The sequence below is a fragment of the Sciurus carolinensis genome, chromosome 16, assembly GCF_902686445.1.
Source record: "Sciurus carolinensis chromosome 16, mSciCar1.2, whole genome shotgun sequence".
NCBI classification, from domain to species: domain Eukaryota; kingdom Metazoa; phylum Chordata; class Mammalia; order Rodentia; family Sciuridae; genus Sciurus; species Sciurus carolinensis.
In genome coordinates, this window is record NC_062228.1 from 52,288,820 (window position 1) to 52,298,948 (window position 10,129).

The following is a 10,129-nucleotide window of genomic DNA, read 5'->3' on the forward strand; positions in this document are numbered from 1 at the left end:
CCCCAAATAGTTAAAGAAATGAACACAAAAGTAATAGAGGGGGAAACCATATTCAATATGCATATCTGACTAAAAACATCTTCTATCTAAAATATGAAAGAACTCTAAATTCACTAGTAATAAGACAACTAACCTAGTTTAAAAATGAGCTTGAGATTTGAACAGACACTTTAAAAATGGAGTCAATTGAAGGAGAAACTCAAGTTTAAAAATTAGAAATAAACTAAAATGATGGGGAATACAAATCATATCTGAATAATAACCTCAAACATTAATGGCCTAAAGTCATCAATCAGAAGATATAGACTGGCAGATTGGATTAAAAAACAAGACTCAACAAAATGCTGTCTTCAAGAGACATACCTCATATGTAAAGGTATCCATAGACTGAAGGTGAAAGGATGGGTCAATAAGCTTATGAAAAGATGATCCCCATCTTTTGTCATCTGGAAAATGCAAACTAAATCCACCATAGGTTACAATACATACTCACTGGAATGACTTTAAAAAACTGACAACACCAAGTGTTGGTGAGGATGTGGAGCAACTGGAACTCCCATATATTTTGGGGTGAATTAGAAATCTTTTACAAAACAGTAAGGACAACATGGGCAACTTAGTAAGATCTGGGGATATATAGCTCAGTTGGTAGAGTGCTAGCTGGTGTATGTGAGGCCGTGTGAGATCACCAGTAGAGAAAGGGAAAAGGGACTTGGGTGGTCTACATTCATACAATTGAAGAGTATTCAACAAAAGAAGGAATAACACATTCAACAACCTGCATGTCTCTTAAGAAAACGTGCAGGGTCCAAAAAACTGGGCACGTCAAAGTATATACTGTATGATTCTATTTGTATGAAATTCTTGGTCAGGAAAAAACTAATCTGTAGTGACAAAAAAACAGCAGTGCTGTGGCTGGAGTGAAGGGACTGAAGAGAACTCTTTGGGGTGATGGAAATATCTACATCTTGAGTGCAGTGGTTCCTACATGGGTGTACACATGTTGTCAAATGCATTGAACTTTATACTTTTTTTTTTTTTTTTTTTTTTTAACGGTACCGGGGATTGAACTCAGGGCCTTGTGCTTGTGAGGCAAGCACTCTACCAGCTGAGCTATCTCCCCATCCCAAACTTTATACTTTAAATGGTATAAATGGTATAAGCTTTAAACTTTTAATGGTACTTTAAATGAACTATATACTTTATACTTTTTTTTGGCTTTTCATTTCATATTTATTATCAGTGCTTCATATAGAATATTTTATGATGATTAGTGATGTTAGGGTCCCGTTCCGACTAATCCCCGGAGAGTCAAAGTGAACACACAGTAATGCAAATCACACAACGAGGTCTTATTAAAGCAAGCTCGAGTCTGGACCGCGACCAGCCCCTTAGACCGTTACAATGACTGGGGGGGAAGCGACCCCGAGTGGCGAGAAAGCACTCTATTTAAGAGCTTTTTCAGCATTCATACACAAGGACCTGTACATTATTGGTTAAAATTCAGATAGCTAAATATTTGTCCTCCTTTGGTTTGGTCCCTCCACTTTATTTGAATCTTATTGGGTCCCACCAAAACTGAAGGGTCCTGGAGGGAGCAGGGAGGAGGGAAGGAGTGAATTATGAGGGAGAGGGGTCAGGGCTAGGTCCCCCTGTCCTTGATAGATGGGGTCTCTGGACAACTGCACATTCCTCAGATAGATATCTCTGAACAGCCTTGATAGACCTGGGGTCCAGCACATCCCATTTGACCTGTATTGGCCCTTGAAGGCACCGCTGCAGCTGCTGGATCCTCGGAGCTTGCACGCCCTTTTCCTGGGGGCCCAGTTCACGAAATAGCTTCTTTATACAAGAGGGCTTCACGAAAGGCACCCCGTTCTCAACAGTGACACATGGCCACCAATAGTCTTTTCAAACATTAAGGGCCACTCTTTTTTGGTGAATATTGGTTTTCCCCACACAAAATAAACCAAAATATAACAATTTCAGGAGATAGTGATTCCATTAGCATAATCCACCCAAATTACATAAATGGCAATACTTAAAATCATGCACGTTATTTCACCATTTCATAAAACTTTTTTAAAACCTCTATAAACATTCCTGGTGTAAAAAAAAAAAAAAACTCTTCAAAAACTGCATGATAACATTATGCTACAAAATTCACTTTGGAAAAAGTAGGGAGTTGTTTTTCTAATTTTGTCCTCAACATTTTTTTTTTTTTTAAAGTGGTTAAAAAATATGGTGAGCAGTGTATTGAAAGAGATGGGGAAAAGAAGCTTCGAGGAGATGGATACAACATGTCTGAAAATACTTCAGTTATGTAAAGGGAAAACTTCAAGAGCAAGAATATATTATAAATAATAGTCTTTTCAGTTAGATGGACAGATGAGTAGATCTTGTATCATTTGCACCCATGGGAGAGGTCTTCTTGAAAAATGCTTGTTTATAGAATCTTCTGTAAAATAGAGTTGGCGACCTCCAGTGATTTTTCTTTTACCAAAACAATATCATAAGAGTCCATGTATTTTTCTTTTCTTTTCTTTTTTTGTTTTTATTTTATTTTATTTTTTAATTTATTTTATTGTAAACAAATGGGATACATGTTGTTTCTGTTTGTACATAGAGTAACAGCATACCATTTGCATAATCATACATTTACACAGGGTAATGATGTTTGATTCATTCTGTTATTTTTTCCCTCCCCCCACCCCTCTTACCCCTCTTTTCCCTCTATACAGTTCCTCCTTCCTCCATTCTTGCCCCCCTCCCACCCCCCATAAGTGTCATCATCCGCTTATCAGCGAGATCATTCGTCCTTTGGTTTTTTGAGATTGGTTTATCTCACTTAGCATGATATTCTTCAATTTCATCCATTTGCCTGCAAATGCCATAATTTTATTATTCTTTATAGCTGAGTAATATTCCATTGTATGTATATATATATATATATATATATATATATATATATATATATATCACAGTTTCTTTATCCATTCATCAATTGAAGGGCATCTAGGTTGGTTCCACAGTCTGGCTATTGTGAATTGAGCAGCTATGAACATTGATGTGGCTGTATCTCTGTAGTATGCTGATTTTAAGTCCTTTGGGTATAGGCCGAGGAGTGGGATAGCTGGATCAAATGGTAGGTCCATTCCAAGTTTTCTAAGGAATCTCCACACTGCTTTCCAGAGTGGCTGCACTAATTTGCAGCCCCACCAGCAATGTATGAGTGTACCTTTCTCTCCACATCCTCTCCAACACCTATTGTTGCTTGTATTCTTGATAATCGCCATTCTAATTGGGGTGAGATGGAATCTTAGTGTAGTTTTGAGTTGCATTTCTCAATGGTGAACACTTTTCATGTTTGTTGATTGCTTGTAGATCTTCTGTGAAGTATCTGTTCATATCCTTAGCCCATTTATTGATTGGGTTATTTGTATTCTTGGTGTAGAGTTTTTTGAGTTCTTTATATATTCTGGAAATTAGTGCTCTATCTGAAATATGAGTGGCAAAGATTTTCTCCCACTCTGTAGGCTCTCTCTTTGCATTGCTGATAGTTTCCTTTGCTGAGAGAAAGCTATTTAGTTTGAATCTATCCTGGTTATTGATTCTTGCTTTTATTTCTTGTGCTATGGAGTCCTGTTAAGGAAGTCTGATCCTAAGCCAACAAGTTGAAGATTTGGACCTGCTTTTTCTTCTATAAGATGCAGGGTCTCTGGTCTGATTTCAAGGTCCTTGATCCATTTTCAGTTGATTTTTGTGCAGGGTGAGAGATAGGGGGTTAGTTTCATTCTGTTGCAAATGGATTTCCAGTTTTCCCAGCACCATTTGTTGAAGGGGCTATCTTTTCTCCATTGCATATTTTTGGCACCTTTGTCTAGTATGAGAAAATTGTATTTATTTGGGTTTGTGTCCGTGTCCTCTATTCTGTACCATTGATCTACCTGTCTATTTTGGTGCCAATACCATGCCATTTTTGTTACTATTGCTTTGTAGTATAGTTGAAGTTCTGGTATTGCGATACCCCCTGTTTGATTCTTCCTGCGAAGGATTGCTTTAGCTATTCTGGGTTTCTTATTCTTCCAGATGAATTTCATGATTGCTTGCTCTATTTCTGTAAGGTACATCATTGGGATTTTAATTGGAATTGCATTGAATGTGTATAGCACTTTTGGTAGTATGGCCATTTAGACAATATTAATTCTTCCTATCCAAGAACATGGGAGATCTTTCCATCTTCTAAGGTCTTCCTCAATTTCTTTCTTCAGTGTTTTGTAGTTTTCATTGTAGAGATCTTTTACCTCTTTGGTTAGATTGATTCCCAAGTATTTTTTTTTTTTTTTTTTGAGGCTATTGCAAATGGAGTTGTTTTCCTCATTTCCCTTTCAGATGTTTCATTGCTTGCGTATAAAAATGCTTTAGATTTATGTGTGTTGATTTTATAACCTGCTATTTTGCTGAATTTATTGGTGAGGTCTAGAAGTTTTCTGGAGGTTTTTGGATCCTCTAAATATAGAATCATGTCATCAGCAAATAGTGATAGCTTAAGTTCCTCTTTTCCTATTCATATCCCTTTAATTTCTTTAGTTTGTCTAATTGCTCTGGCTAGAGTTTCAAGGACAAGGTTGAATAGAAGTGGTGAAAGAGGACATCCCTGTCTTGTTCCCATTTTTAAAGAGAATGGTTTCAGTTTTTCTCCATTAAGAATGATGTTGGGGGGCTGGGGAGATAGCTCAGTCGGTAGAGTGCTTGCCTTGCAAGCACAAGGCCCTGGGTTCGATCCCCAGCACCCAAAAAAAAAAAAAAAAAAAAAAAAAAAGAATGATGTTGGCCATGGGCTTAGCATAAATAGCCTTTACAATGTTCAGGTATGTTCCTACTATCCCTATTTTTCCTAGTGTTTTGAGCATGAAGGGGTGTTGTATTTTGTCAAACGCTTTTTCTGCATCAATTGATAACCATATGATTCTTATCCTTAAGTCTATTGACACGATGGATTACGTTTATTGACTTACAGATGTTAAACCTTATCTTTGCATTCAGGGATGAACCCCACTTGATCGTGGTGCACGATTTTCTTAATAAGTTTTTGGATACGGTTTGCCAATATTTTGTTAAGGATCTTTGCATCTATATCCATCGAGGATATTGGTCTAAAATTTTCTTTCCTTGATGTGTCTTTGCCTGGTTTGGGTATGAGGGTGATATTAACTTCATAGAATGAGTTCGGTAGGGTACCCTCCTTTTCTATTTCTTGGAATACTTTGAGAAGTACTGAAAGGAGTTCTTCGTTGAAGGTCTTGTAGAACTCGGCTGAGAATCCATCTGATCCTGGGCTTTTCTTGGATGGTAGATTTTTAATGGCTTCTTCTATTTCATTGCTTGATATTGATCTGTTTAAATTGTGTATGTCCTCCTGGTTCAGTTTGGGAGGAGCATATGTCTCTAGAAATTTGAAAATTGAAATTTGAAAACTCAAATTACTAAAATTCATGATGAAAAAGGAAATATCATGACTGACACCACTGAGATACAGGACATGATGAGAAGCTACTTCGAAATCTGTATTCCATGTATTTTTCTAAAAGCCCATCTACTTTAGATAACCATCTAAATTGGTTATCATTTAGATAACCAATTTTCAAAATGTGTTCAACATTGGCTATTCTATCTGCCATTTTTAAATCTCCTTCAGAGTCTCCCAGCAGAATTATGTTTCTGTTGTCTTTTAGTTGACTATTTTAGTCTGTATTCTTCAAGGCACCATCATGTTTATTAAATACATGAATTAATTCTTCTTTAAATCCTTTGAGGACACCATTTTCATCAAAATCCATGAAGTTGAAAACTACTTTGACATTTGGGTGATAAACCCCAGCTTGATGGATAACTTCCTCTAGTACATCACCAATACCAACCAAAAAATATGAACACCAGGATACTGTATTGTTGAAGTTTATCAAAGAAATCCTCATATCCTTCCTTGAGCATAACATCAGATTCTTCCAAAATCTCTTTAAGTCTAGCTTTTGGTATACCTTGTTCAACAATCAAACTGACGCCGTCCAGCGGAGTCAATTTGGTGCGGGAGACAACGGGTAGCGAGACTCTTGAATTTGAAGGAGTTTATTGATGATTCAGGAACCCAGGAACACCAGTGCTAAAGGAGAGCCAGCTTATATTGCCTCCAGGAGGCGGAGGGTAGGGCCAATGCTAGTTAAGCGAAGATCAGGTGAGGAGCTAGCTGTCCAATCACGGTAAAGGTCAAAAACAAGCAGGCAAGAGCAGGAGCACTCGGGAACACATGTGCAAGAGTTGTGTGCATGGACTTATTTGAATACGGCCAATGATAAAGCACCTGGGTGTGTTTATGTTAACCGACTTCCTCACCACCGGTGTGATCAAAACAACTTCTGGCTGGTTGCCAGGCGCCATCTTGGTGTAGTCCGCATGGCATAGCCCCTAACATCAAACCATGTGTCTTCGTATACCATTCTACCAAATAAGGGTACTTTTCTTCCACAGTAAGAACAGGATCAACTTCTATAGCATAATACTCTGCCTTTAGTTGCAATAACTTTTTTCAACATTCATCTGTAAACAGCTTACAGTTGTCAATGATATTATGACATGTTGGGCATCTTTTCCCTTTGTAGGAGAATCTACTGTTGTGCCCAAAGGCTCGAGACCCCACAAGGACCACCAGAGACCATGATCAATGCAAGCAGCAAAGAGTCATTTATTAGCAAGTTCGAACCTGGTCCTCTGCGTCCTTAACCAGTGACGCTAAGAGAGGCCCCAAGCCCTCGTTAGCAGGGTTTTTATAATGAAAGGCAAGCAGTTTTACAGTGTTCTTTTAATTGGTTAACATTTGAACAGCTAAACATTAGTCCTCCTCTGGTTGGGTCCAGCCAATCTATTTGATTCTCATTGGGTCCTGCCAGAACTGAATGGTCCTAGTGGAAGAAGGGAGGAGGGAAGGGGTGAACTATGCAGGAGATGAGTCGGGGCTAAGCCCCGCTCCCGTCCTTGACGGATATGGTCTCCAGGCAACCGCACATTCCTCGGACAAATATCTCTTAACAACCTTGGTAAACACAGGGGCCCAGCAGTCCTGTTTGTCCTTGAGACAGTTAGCAGCACAGATACCACCCTGCTCTCAACATCTCAACACTACTTAGTGTCATGTCAAAGTCTGTTATTATCTGAAGTTTGGCAGCTCCTTCTTTGATAAGGCCACAGAGAGTTTCTTCTACTCTCTTAGGGTTCTTGGTAGCACTGAACTTTTCTGGAATTCTGGCATCATTTTGATTACAGCAGGTTCTTGATTAGTCATATCTTGGTTATCCGGTCTTCATCTCGATGATCTCGGTCTTGCGGCTTGTCTTCCTCTTCAAGGTGAATATGTACTGGGCCAGCACCACCCCCGCCACCAGTGCGCACACGCTGGCGCTTGCTACTGCGCCCACCCTAGCCACTGCAGCCCAATCCATGGACAGGACCTAGTGCCCCGCCCAGACGGAAAAGCAAAGGCCATTCGCCAAGGCTGCTGGCCTCAGAAGCTCGGGAGCAGCGCACACCGAAACCACCTAAATGGGTGTGTTTTAAATGCAAATTTTACCTCAATGAAATTGGTTCAAAGTAAAATATTAACAATACCATTTCTACTAGTGGAAATAATGTTTTTTTTTTTTTTTTTTTTTTTTTTTTTTGTTTTTTTGCGGTGCTGGGGATCGAACCCAGGGCCTTGTGCTTGTAAGGCAAGCACTCTACCAACTGAGCTATCTCCCCAGCCCGGAAATAATGTTAAAGGAAATTGAATTGGTAAGATCTCCAAGGTCATCCTAGGATTAAGCGAGACCATTTCTCACATTGAATAACATTTGTCAAGTTGTGTAAAGGTACATTTATAAGGCAAATGTGTTCAGGGTAGTGGTTCTTAGAGCTGCATTCTTTGGGAGAGAGGAGCATCCTTTGCTCACAAGAAGGCACTTGTCTCAGTAGGATAATAGTAGACCTGTCAGGATCACAGCAGAAGGCACTGGCTCCTCAGCTGTTTTAACTATAGTGGCATTTGAGATTTGTTTTAGGTAATGAAAGTGGGGTTGCTTTTTGTTTTTTTGTTTGGCAGTACTGGGAATCTAACCCAAGGCAGTGTACCTACGAGGCAAGCACTCTACAACTGAACTACATCCCCATCCCTGAAAAGTAGATATTGTTCATTAATCACATTTATCAGAAACATCTCTTGCTATTGTAATCTTTCTAAATGGCAATTGAAAATTTCCTACAGAGTTAATTTCAGAGACACCTACATTTAATACAGATAATATAGATGTTTAGGTGCTAAAGGTGCAAATAATGGAACCAATGCCCTAAAATAGTAAATTCAAGGGGAGCAGAGTATCACCATTTTTCTTTCCCAGTGTAAGAAGTGATAGATCAGCATAGATGAATGTGACATGGATCTCCAAATACAGGATTCCTTAGATGACAGAGTTGCACAGCCTGAGCTCCACTCATTATGTCATGCTCACCATGCCTATAGATGGAGTGTAGACAGAGCCACTACTCCCCTTGGTTGAAGGAGTCCAACCCTCCTGGGTCACAAGTATCATTGCTGGTTTGCATCTTTTGAGGATGCAGGTTAGGTGGGTGGACACAAAGGAAGAATGGCTTAGCATCAGTTCAGATCCTTTTTTGTAAGAAATGAGATTGGAAGGTGAGAACAATTCTGTTCCATTTGGGAGTAGGTTTAACTATGATTGCTAGAGACTCCCCGACTAGTGGCTTAAGCAAAAATGGTTCAGTTATATTAATATCACAAAAAAATCCAGGACAGGCAATCTAGGGATAGTGTGAGTCGTTCTACTTACCAAGGTTCATTCCAGTGGAACCTGTACCCTTTATTTAAAAGACGAAACTTCCTCCACTGCATTTGTGTTCTTGAGCATAGTCAAGCACATGAATATGCATGGATCTATGGATTTTCTTTTTCTGTTCCTCCTCCTCCACCACTATCATCATCATCTTCTTCTTCAGTACTGGGGACTGAATCCATGGATGATTTACCACTGAGCTATATCCACAGTCCTTTTTGTTTTTGTTATTTTTTTGGGTGCTGGGGATCGAACCCAGGGCCTTGTGCTTACAAGGCAATCCCTCTACCAACTGAGCTATCTCCCCAGCCCCTCCTTTTTCAAGATATGTCTCACTAAGTTGTTGAGGCCTGACTTGAAATTGTAATCCTCCTGCCTCAGCCTCCTGAGTGGCTAGGATTACAGACATGAGCCACCAAGCCTGGCCTATTCTGTTATTTTAATGCGGTCTAACTTATTGATTTTCTCCTTGTAATTAGTGGTTTGTGTGTCAGTTGTTTCCTTTATAGTTAGTGGTTGCAAATTGGATGCCCGGTTAAGAAAAGTTTCCCTTTCCCTACCCTCAAGTCATCAAGATATGTTCCTGTACTATTCAATAAACAGTGTAAGTCAGCTTTTGCATCTCTGTGACCAAAATACCTGACAAGAACAACTTAGAGGAAGAGTTTATTTTAGCTCAGTTTCAGAGGTTCAGTCTGTGGTTGTCCAACTCCCTAGCTCTGGTCCCAGGGCGAGCCACAAAATCATGGCAGAGGAAAGCAGTTCAGAATATGATAACCAAGGAGAGAGGGAGAGAGGAAAAGATAGAAAGAAAGAAAAAGAAAGGGAGAGTGCTCTGCTCAGCAGGGACAAAGTATAAACCCAAAGGCACAGCCCTGTGATACTTCCTCAGTCACCTGCCTATAGTTACCACCTAGTTAACCCATATTAGTGGATTAATCCAATGATTATATTACTTTTCTCATTATGTAACCATTTCACCTCTGAACATTCTTGCATTGTCTCACACAGGCGCTCTTGGGGAATACCTCATATCAACCATAACAGATTTATTATTTTCTTCCCACATTTAGATCTAATATTCACCAGCAGTTTATTTTTGTAGACATTGATTTCATTTTTTCCTTATGGATTTCAAATTACCTAGGCATCGTTTATGAAAATGTTGGCTTTCTCCCCACTGCTGTAACAGTGTCCCCTTTTCTGGAAATTTGCCAACAGCTTGAAAATTTTTTAAAAATGTTAAT

The 10,129-nt window shown here is 39.3% G+C and overlaps 1 non-coding gene and 1 pseudogene across 1 annotated transcript; both read right to left on the reverse strand.

Moving 5' to 3' along the window:
* Positions 1–2,446: 2,446 nt before the first annotated feature.
* Positions 2,447–7,496, reverse strand: LOC124966628 (cytosolic 5'-nucleotidase 3A-like; annotated as a pseudogene).
* A 225-nt stretch (positions 7,497–7,721) lies between these two features.
* Trnav-uac (transfer RNA valine (anticodon UAC)) lies at positions 7,722–7,795 on the reverse strand. Its single transcript has one exon. It is a non-coding gene; the product is annotated as a tRNA-Val (tRNA).
* Positions 7,796–10,129: the final 2,334 nt, after the last annotated feature.